The sequence below is a fragment of the Herpailurus yagouaroundi genome, unplaced genomic scaffold, assembly GCF_014898765.1.
Source record: "Herpailurus yagouaroundi ecotype Mexico unplaced genomic scaffold, PumYag 100, whole genome shotgun sequence".
In the NCBI taxonomy this organism is placed as follows: Eukaryota; Metazoa; Chordata; class Mammalia; order Carnivora; family Felidae; genus Herpailurus; species Herpailurus yagouaroundi.
Genome location: NW_024412391.1, coordinates 30,503,313 through 30,515,304, shown reverse-complemented (window position 1 = coordinate 30,515,304; position 11,992 = coordinate 30,503,313). Strand labels below are relative to the sequence as shown.

Sequence of the window (11,992 nt, the reverse complement as noted above, 5' to 3'; positions counted from 1 at the left end):
TATTTATATTTATATTTATATTTATATTTATATTTATATTTATATTTATATTTATATTTATATTTATAAAATAGAGTCTAAGAACTAAATCCTGAGGTGCTACTTTAACAATGAGTAATTCTGATGAGCTCAACCCAGGAAATCTTTTAGAGAAACCACAAAATATTACATAATGTAGTTTATTTACAATTAACAAATGGTTGTGACACTTCAATCCTTTTTATAAGTTTCAGTTGCCCATTGTTTAATAAAGAGTTGGGGCAGAATTATGAATGTATATTGTTAATAATAAATCCCGGCATAAACATATACATTAACTTGGAAAAGTTTGTCATAATAAGGCTTATGTTAGGGTAACAGAGAAAAACTTAGAAAAAAACTTGAATATTGACAGTTATTTGGCAGTTCAAATGTTTTAATTAGTTTAAATATTTAAAGAAAAAAATTGCACAGCTGTGTTACTCTGCAAAATAAATTTACCTACTCTTAAAATGATTATAGTGTCTATGAATCGCACAAACTATGATATTACATTAATAAATGGGTGAATTTTTTTATAAAAGATGCCATACAACTGAAAATATTTTATAGCACTATCACTTTTCACAAGTGATAATTAAGAAAATTTAAAATGATTCAAAAGTTTAATTTTGTTTTTCTTGGCTTTCTTATGTACTTAAATATGAATGAACTAGATTGACCTAAATAATAATAATTCAAGGTAGAGTTTAAGTTTTGAAAACTACTAAGTTTATAATGTGGGAGGCTAAATAGTATACTAACAAAGGATGATGGGACTTTAAGGGGAACATCGGGAATCTAAGATAAATAGCTAATGATGGATAAAAAAGAGATAAATTAGAATAAATTTATGAGAGAGATTATAGAATTTTTTCCTCTTGGCTTTTCAAAATGCCAACAAACAGAGCAAGATTTATTGAGTCACGGCTATATGCCAAGTGCCATTACCACCTAATTGCGTATAGGAGTCAAGATCCAAATAAAGTAGAGCCTCTACTCTCAAAGAATTTATCTTTTTGTTCTACACAAAATGTCTCATATGCCCAAACTTAGTAGTTATTTATGTAAGTCAATACAAATAATCAAATTAGTCCAAGATCTCAATACCCATCCGTCAGAATCACCAGAAGCATTTATTTTTAAACGCAAATTCTTAGGCCCTGAGAAATTCTAACTCAGCAGATCTGTGGAAGGAATTAGTTTTTAAGTCCCTCAAATGACTCATATTCACAGCTGTATTTGGGAAACATTCGAATATTGTGGGGGAAATAATATAATTAAAAACAAAATCTTTCCATTTCAGAAAGCCTCTCCACAAAGATAGAAGAGAAAGAAAACAATTTTATTATTGAATAAGCATTAGACCGGAATGTGATGCACATCACAGGAAACCCACTAAGAGATTCAAAGACAGAAAGAAATCTCGCCATTTTATATGGCCCTACTGATACAACTCATTTCATGCATGTTTTCAATATAAACAATAATTAGTCCTCAAGTAAGAGAACTTGACAGCACTATTTGTCACACACAGTTTATCCTAAATTCACCTGGTAACTGGGTTTATACAAAGGAAAAAGAATTCCTCACATCTTTATGAGGGGCAATTAGTTTTGCAACTTGGAGCTAGGCTCCCACCTGCCACAGAAACTCCACCTCCCACAAAAACTGGGAGGAAGGGTGCCGTAGCCCTTGGTGTTTACATTCCAAAGGGATGGCTAGCAGGCCTTTGAGGAAGGCATTCCTGAGTTGTAAAACTGGCAAGAGGCTTTTTAAAAGAGTTACATACTTCTCGAAGGGGCAGAGAAAGAATTTACAATTACAAGTTGATAAAAATGCCCTAAGAAATGGGTAGGCTGCATATCTTCCCTTAATTTTAACAGGGAAAATTAGGTTTTTATTTTTAATTTGCATTTGCTCCTAAAATATACATACCATAATGTCATCATCTAAGATGGTTTGTGAACAGGATCGCCTGCCTGTGAGATCATGATTGTTTTTAATTACTCTTTTAAATTTAAAATTCTAAAGAGACTTGGACAATGTAAGAATGAACACTTAAATAAATGATTGAGTGAATAAAGGAATTGAGAAATGGATGAACAAAAACCCCTTCATCTGAGGGACATTGCGTCATAGGTGAGCTGTCCCAGTTGTCTTCCATAGACATAAGTCTTGGATAGAGGAGATTGCTGTCTCACATAGAAATTCCATGAGGTGGCCTTCAAGGCCCCTTCCACCAATGAGATTCTTAAAGTGATTTAGATCAGGGACACGTGGGTTGAAATAAAGCAAGTATATTAGAAGTAATCACTGACACAAAGATAATTCAGAGTTGGAGGGACAACTACCTGTAGAATTTATTGCCTTTCTATTGGAAGTTGGCTGTAGTCATTAAGGTCTTTCATATAAGCAATGAACATTCTCAATGACCAGAAATACAAAAAATAAATCACCCTGACATCTTTTGAAATACGGTCATACAAGACTATGTAATTATGAAATTAACACAATGCCCCAGAAAGTGACAACCTACATTCACTCTGTGTGGGCTCTTATTTAAAAAGAAATAGCACTAAATTAAAAATCAAACATTTTAGCATACTTAAGAGAAGCTACTCAATAACCAGGTAAAATGCATTTCTAAGAAGAATGTTTTGAGTCAACTGTCAAAATGGCAAAAATTTTTAGCCTTACCACATTTTTTTGACTATTCATGGGTTATTTACTCCTATGTTTTGCTAATCAAAAGTAATGCATATGATGAGAGAGCATAAGGCAGGCTGAGGGCAAACTACAAGCTAGCACACTGCCCTCACCCTCCCCAAGGTGGGATATGTGTAATATTCCTCAGGAACTCCTGGCTGCCCAAAAACAGAGGAAAGGAAAGAAAACAAATGGTTGATTGATAGAGATTAGAGTCCTGCAGGACATGAGTCTCCTTCAGTTTACAAATATCTTAGTAAATTTCAAGAAAAAGGCAATCTTATCAATAGCCTAATCTCCAGAAACCTGTAGACTCCATTTCCTGGAGCCCCAACATCACCTTCCCCTCTATAGTGATATGGGGAAGAAGAAAATAGCAGGTAAAATTAAACTTCCGAATAAGCTACAGCCCTTGACAAATACTTGAAGCAAATGCAGAGTATACATTTCTCCAGGAACTCCCTACTATTTTAATGGTAATGCTTTGCTAGAGGGAAAAACAACCTTAGCTTGACAATAGCTAGCCCTCCAGTATCCTGTGAATATTCTTTAGTATATGAAAATCCTTTTAAGAAACTTCCTCTTGACTTTACCTCCCCCAAATCCATAGTATGTAACCAATTACTCTTCACAACCCCAGTGCAGCTCTTTCTGCCCATGGGTCTTGTCCCCATGCTTTAATAAAGTCACCTTTTTGCACCAAAGATGTCTTCAAGAATTCTTTCTTGGCTGTCAGCTCCAAACCCCCCTACCACTCCAAAATTTCATTACATCCACTCAATAAGGCAGTTAAATAAATTATTTCCAAGGTTGTTCTGGAAAATAACCCTTTTAAATCTTTCTGAATCAACCTGTGCCTTCTCTTACACAAAATTCTGGATTGTTTTCCCACTGATTAGCTATTTTATCTGCAAAAAGAAAAAATATATTGTTTTATGAGCTAACAAATTAATATTTTAGGACAGAGTAGATCTATTAGTGGAACAGTGATGCAAAAATATGACACCAGGCTTTCTTCTGAATTGTAACAGAACAGTAATGTTAGCTATCACATACAGTTTTTGAACTAGTCTTCCTTTTTGCATAGATTGATGTATCTAATGTAACTATTTTTTCAAAGTTTCAAAGAACTATTTTCCAAACTATGTAAATTCTAAATTAAAATTGACCAAGCTGAAATTATTGAAATTTTAAAAGACAAAGTGAGGCATATTAAACATTTTAAGAGTTTATTTGAGCAACAAGTGATTGTAATATAGAAGTGCCAAAGAAGTGGCTAAGAGCATTCTATTCACAAGGGCTTGGGGAGAGACTTTCATCAAGAAAAGGTGGAAGCAAAGCAAGGAAACTGTTTGATTGGTTGTATCTTAAAACCTAGTTGATGGTTTATTATTGATTATTCTTAGGTTTTTTTTTTTTAATTTTTTAACGTTTTATTTATTTTTGAGACAGGGAGAGACAGAGCATGAACGGGGGAGGGTCAGAGAGAGAGGGAGACACAGAATCTGAAACAGGCTCCAGGTTCTGAGCAGTAAGCACAGAGCCTGACGCGGGCCTTGAACTCACAGACAGTGAGATCGTGACCTGAGCCCAAGTCGGACGCTTAACCAACTGAGCCACCCAGGCGCCCCAAGGTTTTGATTTTGTATTTATTTACAGGCTTAGAGTTTGGTTTCCTTAGTAGGTTGCCATGGCATTAGAGCCACCTTAGTCTAATGGCATTAGAGCCACCTTAGTCTTAGCCACTGTCACCTTAGTCTCCTTGTTTAATTAACAAAAATCAGTCTGTAAGCTCTCTGGAACAAAAGGATCATCTTTATTCTATCGTTTCAAACATTATTTATATTTCTTTAATATTTTTAATGAGGTTTTCTTCAAGCTAGTGTGATGTATGGAACGTATTTCTAGACCATAAAGCGTATCCTAAGCCTACCTCCTAGCAGAGGATTTTGACGATATATGCTCAGAAAGCACTTAATAGATCAGAGACATATAAGATCTTCAAGAATTTGAGGAATTCTTGGGAAGCCTGAGGTGTAACATATCTTTAAATATTACCTCCTTCTTTCACACTAACATCTTAGTTTTCTCCAGTAATAACAGGAATAGATAAAAAATCCAGAAGGCAATCAAGAAGTCTTCTAAAGTGATTGCATTTTCAGGCAAAGTTATCAATCTAATAATAGACTAGCTCTACTTCATGGATCTTTCCCAGGTGTAGGAAGAAAATCCCAATGACATTATTAAACACATTGCCTAATACTTTGCCATTCTGGGCATTTGACCGTTTACTCTATGTGGGTATGTCTAATGCCTAAACTAGAAAGCTTTCACATATACAGATAACATCCCATTGAGTTTGTGGTTGAAATAGCTCCCAAATAGAGATGCTCAAATCAGGAATTGTAATTGCATGAAGTATTTTGATCAAAGAGGTGCCAATACAGAGTTAACAAGTCACCAATAACTAAATTGCTTATATTTACAAAAATGTCAGTTTTCTGCCCAACTTTTTCACTGCCACCACCAGAATTCTTCCCTAAAGGCAAGATCTTTCAACATTTTTAGCTCTTTCTTCAAGCATTAACTTAAATATTCCTAAATAATATATTTATATAGCTATGCTTAATTTATCAATATTATACAGAGCCAGCTTAATTTCTCAATATATGGCTAGTTAATTAGTTAATGTTTTTAAACTACTGTACACCTCCCTCCCTCACCTCTGCTCCCTCTTTGTTCTCAGTATATTTGGTTAAACAATACTCAGTGTATACAGTCAAGACTGTGCAACTCTTTTCTTTGCTGAACCGACCAAAATAATGAACTAGAATATCTTTTTCACAAGCTATATTTAATTTTTTTCACTTGCTTAGTTATCTAGGTTCTTCTTAATTTTAATGATGAGTGATGCAGTTATCACTAATTTTTTTTTACCCACTCTTTCAAAGATCTACCAAATACCTAAAATTTTTTTTCAAATGTTCAATCTCATCTGAGGTCCACTGCCTTTCCTGGGAAAGATTTTCGTCTTATATCTTCATCCCCTGTCAAGTTTGGACTGATTCTGTCTCGGCCTAGAATAAAACTGTCATCCTTGGACTTTGACAATTTTCTATGTTAGATCACCCATTACCTAAATCCTAGATTTTCCCTATTCTCAGTTTATTTCCATATTTTGCTGATACTTACCCTTTATTAGCTTCCTAAGAAAAGATATACTGGGCATATATATTTTTGCCCATGGACATTAGAAAGTATCTCTATTCTACTGTCATACCTGATTGATAGTTTTTGCTGGGTATGGATAGTTTGGCTGGTTATTTTTACCAAATATTAAACTATTTGTCCTCAGAAATTGGAAAATACTGCTTCATTGTTTTCTAATTTCCAGCATTATTCTTGAGGAAATTTGAACTATATTCTGTTTTTCAGTTATTGTTGGTGACCTGTCTTGTGTCCACCACTCTTTGGGTCTCCTTTATTCAGAAAATCTTTATGGTGTTCTGAAATGTCTTATGTGCCCTGTCCTGGGTCTGTTTTCATTCACCATATTTGAAGGAGTGTGACCTTTAGGGATAAAGGCTATCATAGCGAGCTTCACAGGAAGAATCAGGAGCCCCATGGACCTAGTTGCTCTAAATAAGACCACCATCTCATTTTCCATCTCCTGTCATAGCTCATGCTTTTAATCACTGTTTTTCAGGGGTTCTTGGGAGCAGTTGTGCTGATTTGCTTTCTCTCTTTTGTTTTACCTTAAGACTGCCTCAATTCTACCTTAAGTTAGTTACCAATCATCCTTCTGATATCCATCTTTCAAAACTGTGTTGAAAAATTTCATTCATTTTTCACCTTTTCTGCAACATTTTCTTTTTTGTCTAATACTTTATTATTTCTTCACTTTAACTTTAATGGAGTTTGAGTAGTTATAGGAGATAAACAGAAGAAGCTGGTCTATTATACTTAAGCAGATGCTGTAATTTAATTTTTAAAGGGAAAAACCAATGTACCTAAACCTTCCTAATGGTAGCCTTAAAATACAGTACTTTCTATCTGGTCCCCAAATAAAGAGGAGGGTATGAAAACTTTTAAAAGAAGAAGTCTTTTTTTCAATACCTCCTGCCTGTCTTCCCCTACCACTCCTGTACTTCTTGGTATATGCCTCTTCCTTCCTAGCACCTATCTCCACTAAGTTTAAGTTGATTTTGTTTTAAATAATTTTGAGTTTATTGTATTTCTTTTTTGCTTCCTGGAATGTATTTTCTCCTTTCAATAACTACCTCTAGTAATCTTACTTTTTATTGCTTTTGTCTCAAGCAAATGTAACTATATTTATCTAGTCTTAAGAATATTGGAATGTGTATAATCCACTTTAGAAGGATATACACCAAAGAGACAAAGTGAGTAGTATTTCATAGCATATTTGTAAATATCATTTAGGTGAGCTTGTCATTTCTTTGTTCCCAAATGAGACAGACATCTCAGAAAAAAGAGACCAATGTGTTTCCTCACTTGGCCAGGTAGTATACCAATAATGAGAACAGAAATTTAAATATTTGACCAGCAAATTCTCCATAATCATGCATATTCAAATTTCTTTTCTTTTGCTCCCATAATAAAAAAAGACAAACATGATGATAAATAAGTAGAGCCAATATTTCTCACAGCAATAGAACAGTATTTAATTTATACTGGCATTAATCAGGTGTGATCTAGAGTGCTAAATACATTATTCACACAGATTTTTGTGGGCTCTGAATAAATACAGCATTATTCACACAATGGCACCTTATGCTATTATAAAGACAATTGAGCTAAAAATAAATTAATAAAAGTGCCATGCAAATACAACTGAGTCATGTGGACTTTTTATTGTCTAACACACACTATATAATAATAATAGACCCTTGTATTTATAGACTGATTTTCTTCAAGGAACTCAAAAAATTTTCTAGACATAGTTTTATTTTTATTTTTATTATTTTTAAAATGTTTATTTATTTATTTTGAGAGACAGAGTATGAGTGGGGAGGTATAGAGAGGGAGAGAGGGAGAGAGAATCCCAAGCAGGCATGGTGCTGTCAATGCAGATCCTGATGCGGGACTTGATCTCAGGAATCGTTAGATTATGATCTGAGCAGAAATCAAGAGTTGGTCACTTAACTGACTTAGCCACCCAGCCAACCCAAGACATAGTTTTAATATGCATGTTTCACAACTACAATAAGACATGAAAAAAAGAGAAAACAGGTACAATATCAAAGAGGGATTTTGTTTATTCATCACCTCTTTAATAAGGTAACTGTATTTTGTAACAAAAATATTCAGTATTATAGAAATGATTTTAAAGGGTGTGGAATGTTTCCTAAAGCAGCATCTATATAACAAGTTGTGTCTTTAAATGATGAGCTACTAGTGTTAGTGACATACTTTAACTTGTTTAACTCAGTTCAACGATCTCCCTTTTCCACTCAACATTTTCCCATCTCTTACCTCCTAGATATCTTATATTGTATCTTGAACCTGGAAAACAATTGGTGTCTTCAACTTAAAAAATTAAAATGACACTATTTACTCCCTATTGTGTTTCCTGGGCTATGATGGGTATTAAAAAGGCCTAAGAATATTGGGGAGTCAAAGGTCCTTTGATCATAAAATGGGCATGTGTCACATCTACTAATCTCCACCACAATACCTAAGTACCACTATTCTCCCTTTAATTTTGGAATTATTAGTATTCAAGTGAGATCCCCATTGCACTCTCTAATTTAGCATTTGTTTTGTCCAACAGCCTCCAAACCATCAAAACTGTTGCTTCCACTATCTGGTATGGAAAGCATGTGTCAGTTTCCTAGTGATTAAATGGATACAGCCAATGATACTTGAATTTCAATTGTATTTTTGGGACCCAGCAGCAAGAAGCTAACAGTGGGCTTTTGGAACTAGAAGTTTATTTTGGAAGTAGAAGACAGTTGGACAGGGCTAAGTTGGAGCTGCTGCTAAGGCACATTCCCTAGAAGAGGACCAGCATGGGTCACTTCTCATACAGGGTTAATCAGTAATACCCCAAAAAGTAGCATTGCCCAGCAGAGCACTCTAACCATATGCCCAGTTAAGAAAAAATAATTTTGCCTTTTCTCCATAATCCATTCTTTCTGATTCCAAATTTAAGAAGCTAGAATCAGAGGCAGGATAAAGAGTAAAGTAAATTTTCTTCCCCTTTCCCTGACTCAGGTTCTAGCTAGGAGGAGATAAACTGGATGATGAGTGACTGAGGTTTTAATAACTGTAGATGACTGGGAAGCTAAGGAAGTCTGCTCAGATATTCTTAGAAGATGTGCTACTCATCAAGGAAATGAGATTTAACTTAGTCCTGGTTGGGGCAGTGGCTGATGAAAAAAGCAAAATAATTTCATGTTATGTCCTACTGAGTTAAACATTTAAGCATCCTGGTTATACAAACCTATTCAAAGCTTTAGATAGTGAGGCACAGTTGTAGTGATGGGTTACTGTTTCCATTAGTATTTGATTTTTAAAACTCAGGCACAAGTTATAATCCAAAAGGATATTACACTAATATCCTACTACTGCCTGAATATAAATCTCTAACTGCTTACAGAAGTGCCTACATAAGTAGATTCCAACCTTTTCAAAGTATCAAATAGATAATTAAGGGCACACTTAATTATTTTTCTAGTTTGCATCTAGTCTTCTGTTCTCCAACCCATTTTGCATTGATTTTTTTTACTAACTGAACTTTTGTTATTTATTTTTTTACTTGTCTATCAGATATCTCTTCTAAATATTACTCATAATTTTATCCCCTTAAAAGTGATAACATTGTCTATGTTGTTCATAGATATATTCCCAGCTCCTTGCTTATAATAGATATTTATAAATATTTGCTGATTGAATGTAACCTTTGCCATACATTTTATATATAATTTCTACTAAACAAATGACATTTCATAAATTCTAACTATTTCATTTCCCATTAGCTCACCAGGATTGCTACACAGAAATGATGTCCTTCCAGGCCAGATCAGAGAACCTTAATAAATCTTTGCTTTATCAAGTGCTTAATGTAGAATTTCCCAAGTTGGAAATGACTGCTCAATAAAAATGAGTGATAACTATTGCCAAAATAAAATGAATGTGTTAGATCAAAACTCCATAGTAAATGTATATAAATGCTGGATGTCAAGATGATGATAATGTTAATTTTCCTCAATTTTCACTTTTACCTGGTAATATGAGCTATAATCTCATTTACTATACTTTATAGATATTAGTTATGATCAGAATAAGCATCAATATCAAGTAGTACATCACTACATTATCATGTTTATCAAGGTCATAACATTGGATATACTATAATTTATTAATCTTTTATTTCCAATGAGTTCTTGGAAACAATTCTAAACATTCATGAAAACTATGTTTTGTCTACATTTCTATTTTGTTTTAAATATGGAAATTCTAACATTTTATGGAATTTCATGATACTTTGCACTTACCTTCTGTATAAATCCAAAGCTATTGTTCTTTTTTACAGTGAAAATGACTATGAGAATTATTAATATCACTCAAATACTTCTGTTTGACCCTTAGTCTAGCTTTGTAGGGCATCTTCAATTTATATTCAACTTTAATTTGGGAAAGAAAAGGAAAAAATAAATTTGAGAACCTTGGAAAACAATATAATCTCTAATACTTATTTTAATTGTAATGTAGTAGGTGGTAATATTTCTTACACTAAAATCAAGTAAGAAAACCTCTTGACACGAAGTTGAAATATTAAACCAGTCAAGATTCTAACCAGATTCCTACAAGATTCACTTGTAGGAATATGAACTTGAAGGATTTGAAACCTGGTTGAGATGGATCATATCATTCAGAAAGTGATAAATACAACTCACCATGAAGAAAAAATGTAAATAATCAGAATACTTTGGAGTTCTTCTGAACATTTGTCTTAACTCTCAATGGCCACTAGATGGCACCTCGTATTTGGCAACCATAACCGTTCCTTATTTCTAGAGCTTAAAATAACTGTAGCACCAGGTCAGTTCTGACAGAGCAAAAATTAATCCTGCCACGGACATCTAACACTTCCTTGTCAGATATCTAAATTTAAAATGCATGTGATTTTCTGGTCACACACAAAAATATATAATACCTTGTTATTGTTCCCAGGTGTTCTGACTTCTAAAGGAATTGTGAGATTTAAATTTTCTTAAATAGGGTATTTGATTTACATCACTCTAAAGTAGGGATTGGAACCATATTACTCTAAATATGTTTCATTCTTTAAGCATTCATTTTATTTTTCCAAGGCCAAATTAAGTTATTTAAAATTGGTTTTGTAAACTTAAAAGGCAATTGTGATCAATACTACCCTCAAAGGATTTAGAGTCATAGACCCCTGTTTTACTCATTTATTAATTCTTCAAAAACCATTTTGGAACAATATCTATGACAAAAGCATGTGCTGTGTATAGCAGCATCTGAATGTACTACTGTTTATCTTTCCAGAATACTTCATTATGAAGTAAGAAATAAAAAATTAAAACTATCCATTTAAATGCATGTCTAATGCCTAATAGCTTCTCTAAGAATGGCAGCTTTCAAGTAATTGTAGATTTTGTTAGTGAATCCAGAATAATACAATTTACATTAAAAGAAGTTAATTTTAGGGTGAAACAAGAACATAGGTTTGTTTGTTTAAGTGTTAACTGTTACTGCCGAGATGTTTGTCTTTTTTCACATGGTTGTGTATTTTCTTTTTGTTGTTGTTTTTGGGAGGAAGTTTTTTTAGTTTTTAATTTTTTATAGTTGACACACAATGTTACATTATTTGCAGGTATACAACACTGTGGCTCTACCTCTCTATGCATTATGCTATGTTTACCTCAAGTGTAGGTAGCTACCATCTGTCCTAATACATCGTTACTGCAATATCATTGACTGTATTCCCTATGCTGTGCCTTTACTCCCATGATTTATTCATTCCAAAACTAGAAGAATGGTACTCTATTTTCATACTGAGGGACAATTTAGTTGTGATATGGCCAAGGGAAGACAAATGCTCTCTTGCTTTCAGAAATACCATTTTCTCTTGCTTCTTCATTTTTATTTATTTTATATTGTTTTTATCTTTTCTTATTCTATTTTGCTGGCTCATTTCCTTTGCCATCTTCTTCTCACTCACCATATTCTCTTCTCTTCTCTTCTCTTCTCTTCTCTTCTCTTCTCTTCTCTTCTC

The 11,992-nt window shown here is 33.6% G+C and overlaps 1 long non-coding RNA gene across 2 annotated transcripts in view; it reads left to right on the top strand.

The window, feature by feature from the left end:
• Positions 1–11,992, top strand: part of LOC121028458 (uncharacterized) — a 207,809-nt gene that overhangs the window by 117,087 nt on the left and 78,730 nt on the right. The gene's annotated exons all lie outside the window — the stretch shown is intronic.